The sequence below is a fragment of the Pinus tabuliformis genome, chromosome J, assembly GCF_031772625.1.
Source record: "Pinus tabuliformis cultivar Carrire ecotype Pingquan chromosome J, CPIR1, whole genome shotgun sequence".
In the NCBI taxonomy this organism is placed as follows: Eukaryota; Viridiplantae; Streptophyta; class Pinopsida; order Pinales; family Pinaceae; genus Pinus; species Pinus tabuliformis.
Window position 1 is genome coordinate 962,219,477 of NC_142295.1, and position 16,250 is coordinate 962,235,726.

Here is a 16,250-nt window from a genome sequence, read left to right on the forward strand (position 1 = left end):
TCGTCCAAGCTGCATTGGTAGAACGTATAGAGTATCTTTACCTTGAACTTCAAAGATTATACAATTGTGGTTGCTCACTACACAAAGCAGATTGATATAGTTGAGTGTGAGACCACATATAAAACATGTAATAAATAGAAAAGCAAGCAATTGGATTCACATTTGAATGAAAGATAATTGTGAGCGAAATGCATTGCATATATTTAAGGTGGTTCGCCTTCATCTATGAATGATAACCTCCATCTTATCTCATTGATTTTCTTTCGAAACCATTACAAAATGATCAATCGTGATGCAAATAGAAAATATTTCTGTGTATTAAAGGACAATAGTATTTTGTAGGAGAAAAGTATGGCTCACCCATCCTTTGTGCTAAGTTTGTAGAATTTCTAATGTATCTTCACCACTTCACCTTTGTAGATTATACAATTGTAGTCGTTCACTACATAAAGAAGATCATTATAGTTGATTATAAGAGCATAGATAAAACATAATAAATTGAATAACAAACAAGTGGAGCCACAAATTAGCAAACGATACTTTTAAGTGAAAGTTACTGCATATATGTATGTTAACTCACCTTCATTTATGAACAATAACCTCCATTTTATATCTCTGCTTCCTTCATTTCTTTCTATCTTTGCTTCCTTCATTTCCTTTTCCACACCCAAAACATGAAACCAAAACCAAACTACCAAACACATGAAAAAAGGAAAACAAACGAAAATGAGTACGACACACATAACAAATGAAACCAAGACCAAACTACAAAGAATGAGCCAAAAAAAAAAGCAAACGAAGGAAAATAAGTACAACTCAAAGCATGGCCATGCTGAAACTTAGAAAACAAAACATCGAGACAAGAACAAAAAGAAATTGCAAATATCCCCTTTGCACATCATCTCTTCTACAATGTGCTCTCCTCTGCTGAAAGGAAAAAAAGTGGGTTGAATAACGTTAAAATATACACACAATTAGTAATGGTAAGCATATTTCAAAACCGATATTATTCATGATAGAAAACACACCTCCCTTAGAGTTTGTTTTATAATGATGGACACTCTCTTTTGTATTCCACTTGTTCGTGCTCATCAAAACAAGCCAACAAGCCATCTACAACAGATACAAAATAAGATATTAGAATCATTATATAAGTTAAAAAGAGTCTAACGTAATAATTAACTATAATAAGAAGAACAACTTTCTTTAAGACTGTTATATAAAAGGGGGGAGTCCATTTTTTATTTCATGTATTCATGTTCAATGGAACAAGCCATTTGCACTAGATATCAATAAAATATTATATTTCTAATACAAACAATGTTTTCATAACATGTAAATTTTTTGGAAAATGAATCTAAGCATATCTAAACATATTGAACACTCGAAATCCCAAGGTCCACAAGGTAGTAGTGTTGTATGTTACCACAATGGTTAATTGGTTGAAGGGTCAGTATGCTTGTCTACTCGACCTTACCCACCTCCCCTACAAGGCACGTTGTGTGGGGGTGTGCATGTGATGTGGAGCAAGAAAACATACGCTGCACCATCCTAGACACTTCAACTATAGTCACTCACTGCACAAAGTAATATTATATATGAGATCACAAATAAACCACGAGAGAAATTGAATAACAAATATATAGAACGATAAATTAATCATACACATACCTGTTCACCCTTGGCTAATGTTATAGCAGCAACAACCATGAACAATAAGCCCTAAAATTGTGAACCTCAATATAACATTTCCCTTTATTCTGTATCAAAGTTATTGGAAAATCTCAAAGCTCACACTCATGAACAAGATCATACTACCGTGAAGCCATGACAAAAGGATAAATCGATTCTCAAAAAACAAATTTTTCAGTCAATTAAAGGAAAATATTCTTATGTGGGAAAAAAACATGGCTTACCAATCATCCAAGCTGCATTGGAAGAATGTCTAGAGTATCTTCACCTTGAACTTCAAAGATTATACAATTGTGGTTGCTCACTACACAAAGCAGATTGATATGGTTGTGTGTGAGACCACATATAAAACATGTAATAAATAGAAAAGCAAGCAATTGGATTCATATATGAATGGAAGATAATTGTGAGTGAAATGCATTTCATACATTTAAGGTGGTTCACCTTCATTTATGAATGATAACCTCCATCTTATCTCATTGATTTTCTTTCGAAACCATTACAAAATGATCAATCGTTATGCAAATAGAAAATATTTCTGTGTATTAAAGAACAATAGTATTTTGTAGGAGAAAAGTATGGCTCACCCATCCTTTGTGCCAAGTTTGTAGAATTTCTAATGTATCTTCACCACTTCACCTTTGTAGATTATACAATTGTAGTCGTTCACTACATAAAGAAGATCATTATAGTTGATTATGAGAGCATAGATAACACATAATAAATTGAATAACAAACAAGTGGAGCCAGAAATTAGCAAACAATACTTTTAAGTGAAAATTACTGCATATAAGTATGTTAACTCACCTACATTTATGAACAATAACCTCCATTTTCTATGTCTGCTTCCTTCATTTCCTTTTCCACACCCAAAACATGAAACCAAGACCAATCTACCAAAAACATGAAAAGAGGAAAACAAACGAAAACGAGTACAACACACATAACAAATGAAACCAAGACCAAACTACAAAAAATGAGCAAAAAAAAAAACAAACGAAGGAAAATAAGTACAACTCAAAGCATGGCCATGCTCAAACTCAAAAAACAAAACACGTAGACAAGAACAAAAAAAAATTGCAAATATCCCCTTTGCACATCATCTCTCCTACAATGTGCTCTCCTGTGCTGAAAGGAAAAAAAGTGGGTTGAATAAGGTTAAAATATACATACAATTAGTAATGGTAAGCATATTTCAAAACCAATAATTATTCATAATAGAAAACACACCTCCCTTAGAGTTTGTTTTATAATGATGGACACTCTCTTTTGTATTCCACTTGTTTGTGCTCATCAAAACAAGCCATCTACAACAGATACAAAATAAGATATTAGAATCGTTATATAAGTTAAAAAGAGTCTACCATAATAATTAATCGTAATAAGAAGAACAACTTTCTTTAAGACTGTCATATAAAAGGGGAGAGTCCATTTTTTATTTCATGTATTCATGTTCAATGGAACAAGCCATTTGCACTAGATATCAATAAAATATTATATTTCTAATACAAACAATGTTTTCATAACATGTAAATTTTTCGGAAAATGAATCTAAGCATATCTAAACATATTGAACACTCGAAATCCCAAGGTCCACAAGGCAGTAGTGTTGTATGTTACCAGGATGGTTAATTGGTTGAAGGGTCAGTATGCTTGTTTGCTCGACCTTACCCTCCTCCCCTACAAGGCATGTTGTGTGGGGGTGTGCATGTGATGTGGAGCAAGAAGACATACGCTGCACCATCCTAGACACTGCAACTATAGTCACTCACTACACAAAGTAATATTATATATGAGATCACAAATAAACCACGAGAGAAATTGAATAACAAATATATAGAACGATAAATTAATCATACACATACCTGTTCGCCCTTGGCTAATGTTATAGCAGCAACAACCATGAACAACAAGCCCTAAAATTGTGAACCTCAATATAACATTTCCCTTTATTCTGTATCAAAGTTATTGGAAAATCTCAAAGCTCACATTCATGAACAAGATCATACTACCCTGAAGCCATGATGAAGGGATAAATCGATTCGCAAAAAACAAATATTTTAGTCGATTAAAGGAAAATATTGTTATGTAGGAAAAAAATATGGCTCACCAATCGTCCAAGCTGCATTGGTAGAATGTCTAGAGTATCTTCACCTTGAACTTCAAAGATTATACAATTGTGGTTGCTCACTACACAAAGCAGATTGATATAGTTAAGTGTGAGACCACATATAAAACATGTAATAAATAGAAAAGCAAGCAATTGGATTCACAAATGAATGAAAGATAATTGTGAGTGAAATGCATTGCATATATTTAAGGTGGTTCACCTTCATTTATGAATTATAACCTCCATCTTATCTAATTGATTTTCTGTTGAAACCATTACAAAATGATCAATCGTTATGCAAAAACAAAATATTTCTGTGTATTAAAGGACAATAGTATTTTGTAGGAGAAAAGTATGGCTCACCCTCTCATTCATCAATGCAAGAGGGAGTTGGCTTCCGAATTCAAGATGAAGGACCTAGGACTAATGCATTACTTCCTAGGGTTGCAAATCTGGCAAAAGCCAGGTGATATTTTCATTTCTCAGGGAAAATACATTGTGAAGCTACTTGAGAGATGTGGAATGGTAGATTACAAGTCCGTGACTACTCCGATGGAACTCAACTTTAAGAAGTTATGTGGAAGTGTTGTTGGGCCTAGATTAGCAAACCCTTTCAAGTATCATCAACTTGTGGGGGCCTTGATCTTCTTGGTCAAATCCCGTCCTAACATATGCTTCGCTGTGAACACGTTGAGTCAATTTCTGGTCGAGCCTCATCACATTCATTGGATTGCTGCTAAGAATCTCTTGAGATATTTTCGGGGCACAATCCACTATGGACTGAGATACACTGTCGAGAACTTGAGGCTACATGGATATTCAGATGCTGACTGGGCTAGCAGTGTGGTGGATCGTAAGAGCACGTCTGGGTGTTGCTTCTCTTTGGGGTCTGCTTCTATATCTTGGATGAACAAGAAGCAGAAATCAGTTGCATTACGCACCGCCGAGGCTGAATACATTGTTGCGAGTATAGCATGTTGTGAAGCCGTTTGGTTGAGGAAGCTCTTCAGTGAGCTATTTGAGCACGTGTTGGATACCACCGTGATCTTCTGCAGCAACCAAAGTGGGATTCGCCTTTTAGAAAATCTCGGGCTCCACGACCGCTCCAAGCACATTGATATCAGGTACCACTTTATCCGGGATATGGTACAACGAAGAGAAATAAGGCTCCAACACATTAGAACAAATGAGCAGGTCGCAGACATTCTCACAAAGCCTTTGGGGAAAGGTCAAATTCTTAACCTTCCGAGAAAGACTTGGAGTCGTGGAATGATCCTCTTATGAGGGTCCCATATGAGTTGGATATAGAGCTTTAGGAGCTCCTAGGGGCTTGGGGTACTTATTGGAGCTATGAGCGACCATAAGGTGAGTGGTTCACCTTTCCCTGTGATACCCCATTATGGTTGACATGTGTGTAGGGTGAGTGGTTCACCTTCCCCTACCCAGACACATGTATGTAGGGTAAGTGGTTCACCTTCCCCTACAATTGACATATGCATAGGATGAGTGGTTCACCTTCTCCTATGGCATATGAGCAGGACGAGTGGTTCACCTTCTCCTGTCGATGCCCCAGCACACATCCTACCCATAGAGTCTGGACTCATGGGAAGTACCAATCCTACCCATAGAGTATGGGACTCATGGGAAATACCTCTCATCTGGCTAATGAGTTGGGAAAATATGGTTAGGGACCATAGCACTACCGATGGACTCATCGTGTACTGTCATACTCCATACGACTAGGATGCATGGTGTTCAACAACTTGATCGAGGATCAAGGACTGACTTTTGTCAATGGAGATTGATATGATCTTATGAGTCACTCTCGATCACTTCTTCTTCATTATTACTTCATGGTTCAACAGAGAAAAGCAGTGATGATAGGTATGGTACAGGATGGCATGATGATGATAGACGGATTAGCAGGTGGAATTCTCCCTAGTTGACAGGGAATGTTAAAATTGGCAACTAGGGCCAAATTCCAACTTGGGACAGCTCATATGATGGAGATGATTATTGCATTGGATTTCTCTTTTCAAGAGGTCCAAGTTTGATATAAAGATCATCTCATTCGGACAAGCAGAAGTGGAATTTTGAATTTATTCTCTCTCATGTACAAATTGTCAAGGTTGGCCTCAATCAAATGTAGGCTCATAAGCCCAACAGATGTGTCTCCTCACCCTCAACAAAGTGTATAAATATGAGTGACCTCTCTCCTCATTTGGACATCACTTATCTCATCACATATCTCTCTCTCCTCTCTTGATTGGTTTGTATAGCTTGGAGGCAACCTTCTCTACTTCGCACGTGTGAAAGAAGGATGAATTTCTGGGTTTGTTTGCTGGCCGAATTTCAGGAAAACAGAATAGCGTTGACCAGGGTGCCTTTGACCAGCGTTGATTGTGTTTTCTTGGGCAAAATTTTGATTTTTGGAGGCCGCACACATTGGCACAAAAATCGAGGTGATTGGGATAGTTTTACTAGTTTGACTTCAGCATTGACTTCAGATTTAACTACATAAATTATCATTGTGTTTTCTCTCTCCTTTGACTAGTTTGACTGATCTATTTTGGGTTGACTTTTACTCTCTTGGAAGGCCGGATAGTTTTACTAGTTTGACTTCAGCGTTGACTTCAGATTTAACTACATAAATTATCATTGTGTTTTCTCTCTCCTTTGACTAGTTTGACCGATCTATTTTGGGTTGACTTTTACTCTCTTGGAAGGCCAAATTTATCTACTGTTGACTGAGCAGCTTGGAGGACATTTTGGAGTTGCTTTGACCACCGTTGACTTTCTAGTTAGGGTTGTAGTGGACTGTTGTTGACTGTCGACTTAAAAAGACTGTTTTGGGCAAGTTAATTTGATATTTGTACTCTCTCTCTGCTGAACTATTGAAGAATAATAAGAATATTTGATCAGAGGGTTTCCCCACATTAGGGTTTTTCCCTGGCATCCGCCACATCTTATGTCCCTTGTCTTGGCTTGTTTTCTGCACATGTTTTTATGTTCTATCTGCATTTGTTGTCAATGTGTTTAAGTTAATGTGATTGCTACAGGATATAATTGGAAATTTTCATTGGGCTGACAAGGAACATTGAAGTAAATTGTGCTAAAGCATAGAACATACCATTGTTATCTAAAATTAACAACTTTTGATCTAATGTCATAACTGAGGGTGGCATGAGTGGAATCTTATCTGTTGTGCATATAGCATCGTCACCTCGAAGTTTGTACGAACCTCGGGTTGATAATTTGAGTTGAGGAGCCCTTGGGAGTTGCAACATTCTCGCTGCAATACCAGGGCTCACCACTTTTTGGTGTCGTTGCTGGGGAGGTGTCTAAGTAGATGTTGTTTCTGCTTGAGCATTGTTTTTTGTTTTTCATATTGTTTTTGAAAAAGTAAAAAATAAAAAATAAAAAAACATTTCTTTCATGCCTCGTAGGAGTAGGGATAATCAAGGAAAATTCTTACCAAAAACCTCCACACCCTCAAACAATCAACCTTCACTCTTGTTTGGTGACTATGAGCTTCCCTCTCTAACTATAGGGGAGTTAGAAGACCCTCTAGGTGAGCAACCTGAAATTTTTGAAGAACCTATTGGGGAAGAAGAAGAACCCACTTCACCTACCCAAACTATGGCTGAAAACAGGGACAATGAGGTTTTCCCTATCAAAGAGACCAATGGAGAGGCTAGAATGAAGAACATAAGTCCTCCTGCCCTTCCACATTTCCATGGCTTAACCTCTAAGGTTCCTGACACTTTCATGTTTGAATTTGTTGTTGTCTGTTGGACCTATGACTATGCCTTTGATGAGCAGAAGCTGAAGTTATTCCCCTCTACCCTTAAAGATGTAACCTTGCGCTGATTTATGGGTCTGCCTGGGGGTAGCATCACTACCTGGGCCCAAATGCAACAGGCCTTCAATAGCAAGTACAAGGACTATTGTAGGTCCAAAGAAACCAAGGAAGAAATCTTTAGGATGACTCTTGGACCTGATGAATCCCTAGAAGACTATGAGGAGAGATTTCAACTCAGTTATAGGAGGGCCAACTATACCCTTAATCCTGAGTCACTCAAGCTAGTTCTTCTTCGAGGGATCAAGGAGGATATGTTGGAAACCCTCAACATGTTGTCTAGAGGAGATATCTATTAGTTATCCTATGATGACATCAAAATTGTGTTCAAGAATCACTCTAGGGCTACTAGGAAGAAGGGTAGGGCTAGTCAAGGCTTGGTCAGTTCCTCTCCCTCCACAACATCCATTAAGAATGAGATAGGTAACATGTTGGAGGATTTCAAGAGTGAAATGTTGCATACCTTTGCACTGCAAATGGATACCATGCAAATCAAAAGAAAGCAGGAGGAAGCAAAAAGGGCACTAGCTATTTTATGCCCTAGATGCACCAAAAGACATCCTAAGAATGAATTCCCATTGAATGTCATAGAAGTTTGCCTAGTCTGTGAAGAAAATCATGCAACAGACAAATGCCCTTCTTTGTCAGGGCTAAATGTTGTATATCAAGGGGCAAAAGGGGGATCAGAGCAACTTTGTTTCATCAATCAAAGAAGACCTCAAGGACCTCGGCCATATCAACAAGGCATGCAAGGTGCACACTACTCTTATTATAATCCAAATCAGAATGCACCCTTGCAACCTTGGTACTCTTCCACTCATCCATCCTGGTCCACACCTCCTTCTTGGCTTTATGCTCCTCCATATCCTCCTCAACCTATCAACCATCCTTTCTAGCCATATCCACCCCAATATTCTCAATGGGGCAACCCATCACGAGGGTGGAGGCCTCAAGTTAACCAGCCTCCTGCTTTACTACCTCAACCACAGCTTACTCATCCTACTCCACCTAAGCAACCTCAAATACCTGCTCAACCTTATCTAAACCCAAACAACAAGCAAGCACAATAGGTCTACCGTGGAGAGACATCCTATCCTACTTATGTTATGGAAATCCAGGAGATTAACCTTCGGTCTGAGAGAGTACTTCCAGATAACCACCCATCTTCTCCACCTGAAGAGCTTGAAGAAGCGAAGGAAGAAAGTGTTCCTCAAGTCAATCCACCTCCTTTTCCTGAGAGGTTGATCCACCCTAGCTAGCACACCCTAAAAGAGGTTGAACTTCTAGGAGAATTGATTAAGATACCTCTTCTCCATGCTATTAAAGATGTTCCCATCTATAATAAGCTCATCAAGGAGAAATGTTTCAAAAAGCCTGGGAGAAGAAAAAGAGACACCCCCACCATAAATGTTGTTGGGAAATTATTTGGTTTGATGCTTGGGAGGGTGATCTTCCCGAAATATCTAGACCCTGGAAGCCCAGTAGTAGATGTGAACAATGATGGTCTTATAGTCCCTAATACCCTGATTAACCTTAGGGCTGCAATCAATGAGATGACTACAAAAACCATGCTAAAGCTAAACCTCCAAGGGGTTTTGAGAAAGACCACCACAGTGTTGCAGCTTGCAGACAGATCCACAGTAGCTCCTAAGGGAGTTGTTGAAGATTTTATGGTCTCCATTGACTCTTGGGAGTATCCTACTGATTTCTTGGTTCTCCAGCCCAAAACCAAGTTTAATGGCTATCCTCTCATCTTGGGAAGGCCATGGTTAGCCATTGTTGATGCTTACATTAATTGTAGGGTTGGAAACATGACCATTAAGAATGGACATTTGTCTAAACAGTTGGTATTGTATCCTCCTGCTCAAACCTTTTATTCAGGTTGACTTACCCTTGTGGTTATAAGAGGACAAAGAAGATGAACTATATCACACCACCCCCCACCCAATCTGCACTCTGGATACCATTACAGGAGGGGAGCAACCTGATGAAGATGACCTCATTGACCATATCCTTCATAATCAACCTCCCACTCCCATACCAATTGATGAGTTGATGAAAGAATCTGGGAGTAATCCTTGGGATGACTTATGCCCTATTGACTCAAGTCTAGACCATGTCAAGATTGTAGAGTTTGGCCCATCCAGAACCTTAAAGATCAACCCTTCTCTCTCGTCCAAACAGGAAGAACAATTGTGCAAAGTGCTAAGGCAACACCTGGATGCTTTTGCTTGGGATTATAAAGAAATGAAAGGTGTGCATCCCTCAATTTGTACCCACGATATTTACATCAAGGAGGGATGCAAGCCTGTGCACCAACCCTAGAGAAGGATGAACCCAGCTCTTAAAGACATTGTGAAAGAAGAACTGCAAAAACTACTGGATGCAGGGTTCATATACCCCATTTCAGATAGTGAGTGGGTGTCACCTCTTGTGTTAGTTCCTAAGAAGAATGGGAAGTGGAGAATCTGTGTGGATTACTGGGAACTCAACAAGGCTACAAAGAAGGACCATTTTCCCTTGCCCTTCATTGACCAAGTCCTAGATGGCCTTGCAGGGAAGAAATTCTTCTCCTTCCTGGATGGATTTAGTGGATACAATCAAATCCATATCAGCGATGAAGACCAAGATAAGACCACCTTCACATGCCCTTAGGGTACCTTTGCTTATAGAGTTCTTCCATTTGGTTTGTGCAATGCCCCAGCTACTTTCCAGAGGGCAGTTTTGAGTATTTTTGTCGAATTGGTTTATGACTGTTGAAATATACATGGATGATTTCACTCCTTATGGATGTGACTTCCATGAAGCTCTCTCCAATCTGTGCAAGGTTTTGAAGAAATGCATTGAAATGAATCTCTCTCTAAGCCCTGAGAAATGTGAGTTTTTGATGAATGAGGGGACTGTCCTTGGTCATTCCATATCCAAGGAAGGGATACAGGTAAACCCAAACAAAATTGCCATCATCAAAAGGGTCCTTACCCCTCAGAAGCAAAGAGATGTCAAGAGCTTCTTGGGACTAGCTGGGTATTATAGGAGATTCATCAAAGACTTTAGTAAAGTGGCTTCACCTTTGTTTGGTTTATTGGCCAAAGATTTAGATTTCTGTTGGACCAGCAATTGTCAAGAGGCCCTTGAAGTGTTGAAAGAAAAGTTGACCACTGCACCCATCCTAAGGGGTCCCAACTGGGCATTGCCTTTCCATATCCATACTGATGCATCAGATAAAGTTGTGGGGGGAGCCTTGGGACAAGTAGAGGATAAGTTTCCTTATGTTATCTATTTCATTAGTAAGAATTTGTCTAAAGCTGAGTTGAATTACACTATCATTGAAAAAGAACTCTTAGTTGTAGTACATTCTTTAAACAAATTTAGGCACTATATCACTGGGTACCAAACTTTTGTTCATACTGATCATGCAACCATTAAATATTTGATGAACAAGCCTGATGTTAATTCTAGGATAATTAGATGGTTGTTATTGTTACAACAGTTTGATTTGACTATTATTGACAAACCGGAGAAAGAAAATCTGGTTGCAGATTTTTTGTTCAGGTTAACCTTGCCTGTAGGTAAAGAAGAGATGGTGGATGATCAACTGCTAGATGAGCACCTCTTTGCCATCTTTGTGTTGTCTCCTTGGTTTTTTGACATAGAAAACTACTTGGTTGCTGGGAGGTTCCCTCCTAATCTATCATACAGCAAGAAAAGCAAGATTGTAAGGAAAATCTCTCTTTTCACTTGGATTGGGGGCAATCTCTTCAAATTGGGACCAGATCAGATCTTGAGAAGATGTGTAAGAGAAGAGGAGGTCTTTGACATCCTCTCAGCATGTCATGGTGGGCCTTGTGGAGGTCATTTTGCTACAAAAAGGACAACCTTTAAAGTTTTACAGGTTGGTTACCATTGACCCACTCTACATCAAGATGCAAGGAGATACACCACTAGATGTGATCAGTGCCAAAGGATGGGCAAACCCACACCGAGGGATGAAATGCCCCTACAACCTCAAGTGGCCTTAAAGCCATTTGACAAGTGGGGCATAGATTTCAATGGGCCAATTGATCCACCATCAGGACAGAAAAAGTACATCATTGTGTGCATTGATTACTTGACAAAGTGGGCTGAGACAAAAGCAGTCAAAGCAGCAACTGAGCAGAAAGTGACAGAATGTTTAAGAAAAAACATCTTCTACAAGTTTGGGTATCCAAGGGAGGTAGCCACTAATCAAGGAGCACAGTTCACATCCAATTTGATTGAAGACCTCATAAGGCAGCACCATATCAAGCACAAGACATCCACTGCCTATCACCCTCAAGCAAATGGGAAAGTAGAGGTCACAAACAGAGCATTGGAGAGCATCCTCACTAAGGTTGTTAGCAGCAGCAAGAAAGATTGGGCAAAGAGACTAGTAGAGGCCACTTGGGCCTACAACACCACTTGGAAAACCACCACTAGATTCACTCCATATGATTTGGTTTATGGGAAGAAGGCTTTGCTTTCTATTGAGTTTGAATATAACACTTTGAGAATGGCCGCTCAGTTGAACTTAGATGTCACCACAACACAGCAAGAAAGGTTGCTCCAACTGAACGGCTTAAATGAGTTTAGAATGCAAGCTCTCCTACCCACTGAAGTCATACAACTGCAAAGGAAAGTTTGGCATGACAAGCGTATCAAGGAAAAGACTTTTCAAGAAGGGCATTGGGCCGTGCTCTATGATTCTAGGTTCAAAGATTTTGAAGATCAATTTAGCCTTTTATAAGCACCCATAACTCCATACTCCCAATGGTCTAGGCACTGGTCAAGTCCCTTGGTGGTCAAATTTGGATTTAATCCATAAATTTTCCTTCTTTTCTCCTCTTTCCTTTGTCCCTTTAAGGTTAAAGAGACCATCTAGGGCTTGGTGGGAAATTTTAGGGAGGAGAAAATTTTGAATTTCATCCGAACAAGATTCTTCCTTAGTGTCTCTCCTAGGCATCCACAACTTTTGAGTGAATTTCGACTATGGAATTTCAATATAATTGATGCCCTAGCTAGTATACCAAGAGGGAACCCTAGAAGCTAATCCTTCAACGAGATTCCTTGAAGGCTTGGCCTTTAGTACTTGTTAAAGTATATCTTTCATTGCCTTTTCTCTTGTCTACCTTCACCTTGGATGTACCTTTATCTTATTACATATCTCAACCCCAGGTCTCGTGTAACCATTTATTTAAAGGGGCTTTTCGTGGAAAGCCTTACTAGCTTCTCCCAAAGATTGCAATTTATTGAACCTTTCCATTGAATGAGACACCTTGCCTCACTTCAAGCCTATCATAGAGACATTTGTCACAAGTGAGGCATATTAGGACTCCTCCTGTCGGTGAAAATCCGAGAAAGGGACTTAGGTTGTGGTGACAATGGGAATTTGTCCCATCGTTGTCATTTGGTCTAGTAGCTGTCCCTTAGGTACCCATCCTAGGACAAGGTATCTACAAGAGCTTCATTATTGGCAACAGTGGAATCAAGTATAGTATGAAAGGATTGCATGTGGAGTTGAAAACATTTCTTCACAAATAACTCCAGGGGTGGCTTTTGCAGTGTCACTATAGCAGTAATCTATATCAAGCATCTTTTCAATACAAGGGCAGAGCAGGCAGAGCAATTTCATGATTTGTCATCTACTACAACAGTAAGGCACTCAAGGTTTCATCATCCACAATTCAGAGACATTTTACATTGTACAGTTGTAAATTCAAAGTCTTGTAAAAGTTGTAAAGACATTTTTTTGTACAAAGAGTTGTGGGAGTCATTTAGTCTAGGTGTTTGTTGTTGGGACAAGGGTTTAGGTCTTAGGGTTTTGGCCAGTTGAAGTGAAGTCATTATATATCATTATAAGTGGACCATTGTCCCTGGTATGAGAGTCCACAATATTGTATTAATTTTTTGTCATTTCAGGGTGGTAGGGTGGTGCTAGAGCAAGTTGTAGCTTGCTAGGGTGTTGGAGCATCCTTTCAACTGCTAAAAAACCATGGCATTAGGGCATACTTCCAGTGGGAGCTGGAGAAGAATGTTTTTCTAGAGTTCTAGGAAGTTGGGGCTTTCTTTTCAGTTGGAGATGAAGATTAAAATAACTTATTAGAAAAGCGTCCGGTGGTTTTTGACCTGGAGGGGGTTTTCCACCTAGAAATATTTGTGTTCACTATCTACTATTTATTTATGGTTTTTAAATACTATTGAAGATTAACTAACGCTATGAAAAGACTAATAAGTTACTAATTGCTAAGAATATTGATTCACCCCCCTCTCAGTGTTTCCAATACTCAAATCCATAATAATAAGGGCCTGAGATTGAAGAAGCCGTTAGGTTAGATTTTTATTGCAGATCCTGGGTGAATGAGCAGGAAGCTATAAAAGGCAATGTTAATTTGCTCTTGATGGTTGGTGTGCAAGTAGTTTTGGGACATACATGATTGCCATGGACCAAAAAACATATAATTTAATTGAAGCTGACTATCTAGGCAATAGGTTCAAAGACATTAAAAATCCTTCTTTAACATTTGTTGATTAATAGTTTTCATAATCTGAAAGGTGTTGAGATTGCAAGAAAGGCTAGAAGCATACAAGAACACATTCTATTCTGACTTTAGTCCAACCGACAATGGATGTGGCCTTATCTGCCCTCACAATGTCAACTGTTCAGTTTTGCTTGGGGCAATAATGTTCTGGGGCTGCTTGTAGCATCTTATCAGCAAATGTGCAGGTGATTGGTATCTAGCAGACCTTCGTAGCAATGACTTCAAAGGCCTGTATGGGCATAAGGTGTTTGTAGCTATTTCTCATATTCTGTGTGATGGGTTGTACAACCTTGTCAAGATAATAAGTATCACTAGGAAGGAAATTTATACCTAGTATGCTAAATGAAATGCCATTCCTCTCATTAATAATGTTCAAGTTAATGATAATGCAAAAACAGTGAAGGAACAAAGGCAAAAGGAGATATTTATGAAACACAGAATTCCATTTTAGGTAGCAGCTGCTAGTAATGTTGGTTTTGCAGCAATTTCTGTTGGATTAATACCTTCCACTTTCCCTCCCCTCAAATGGTACTCGGTACTGATTTCCTATGTTGTGGACCTAGCTTTTGCATTTTACAACTCATATGGAGCAGGTCTGATATTTAATACAGTTCCAGTCTTGGTGTATGTAATTAGCAGCGAGTGTCCTTGCATTTTACAATTCATATGGAGCAGGTTTGGTATTTAATACAGTTCCAGTCATGGTGTATGTAATTAGCAGTGAGTGTCCTTCCTGTCCGCATTCCTCCATCAACAAATATCCTCCAAATGTTTGTGGCTCTCAATTCTTACTCCTTCAACAGATCATGGCCCTAGAGTTTATAATGCAGAGACTGTTTTTATAAATCCAAATGTGGCAGTGACAACAATAAAGCCTTCAGATATGGAGTTAGTAAATTTAGAGAGAAACATTAAAATTCTATACTGGATGTTTCATGCTTAGGAATGAAGCTGTTAAGACTTTCCCAAGGAGAAATACTCAAATGCTTTCCTTGGATATGGACCAGAGGACTCTCATTTTGTTTAAAAGTTGGCATATAATTATGAAGTCAAAAGTTACAATATTGAAACAGGGTTTCGACACTTTGCAATTGCAATTGGAAATATTTCCAAGCTGGTTGAAGACATTCAAACGAAAAGAGGTAATATCAAAAGAGAACCAAGTCATGTTAAACAGTTAAAGGGGAGAGCACGGTGATAGCTTTTGTGAAGAATCTAGATGGTTACAGTTTGAGCTTGTTCAAATAGGTCCAACAACAGAGCCACTTTGTCAAATCATGCTTCGTGTTAATGATTTTGATCGATCCATCAACTTTTATGAAAGCATGTGGGATGAAACTCCTAGGAAAATCAGGAATACACCAGAGGCAATGCATATGCACAGGTTGTCATCAACACACATAATGTATACAAGAGTGCAGAGGTTGTTCAGGTAGTTACACAGGACATTGCTTGGGAACTCAAGCTCCTTCCATTTAGTAATTTAAGACCATGCAATAAAGAATTTGAGTTGCCCGGTTACACCATTGTTATTTGAACAACCTAGTTAAAAATAAATAAATAAAATATAATAAACTAGAAAAGTTCTTCATTCATATTGTTAGTTTTTTGTAGCATCGGATGTGCTCTAGCCATGAAAATTGGTGGAGAGGCTAAGGCACATGAGTTCTAAAGAGCCCAGAAATCTTTTGGTGAAATTCCACCCAGATTGTATTTTATTTAAATAATTAATATTTTTAATGGGGTTCCTAAGTCTAAACTTATGAAAATTAAAGTATTAATGGTTATTAATCAAAATATGGGTGAGAATGTTCTAGAAAGCGGATCCAGTCAAGTTTTAATCTTATCCGTTGATTAGAGACTTAATCTCAGCCGTTGAAGTCTCAACGAAAAAAGTATAAGAAGGTGGCTTGGGGTTCATTTAGAAATACACATAGAAACAACGAATTGATCTAGAGTTCGATTTACGGGGCTAAGAAGCTGAGAAAATCGAACTAGGTGATCATTCTGCAGTAGAGGGGTAGGGATAGTTCGG

At 38.7% G+C, this 16,250-nt stretch overlaps 1 pseudogene; it reads left to right on the plus strand.

Moving 5' to 3' along the window:
• Positions 1–15,752, plus strand: part of LOC149230023 (putative lactoylglutathione lyase pseudogene) — a 71,859-nt pseudogene extending 56,107 nt beyond the window's left edge.
• The last annotated feature ends 498 nt before the right edge of the window (positions 15,753–16,250 follow it).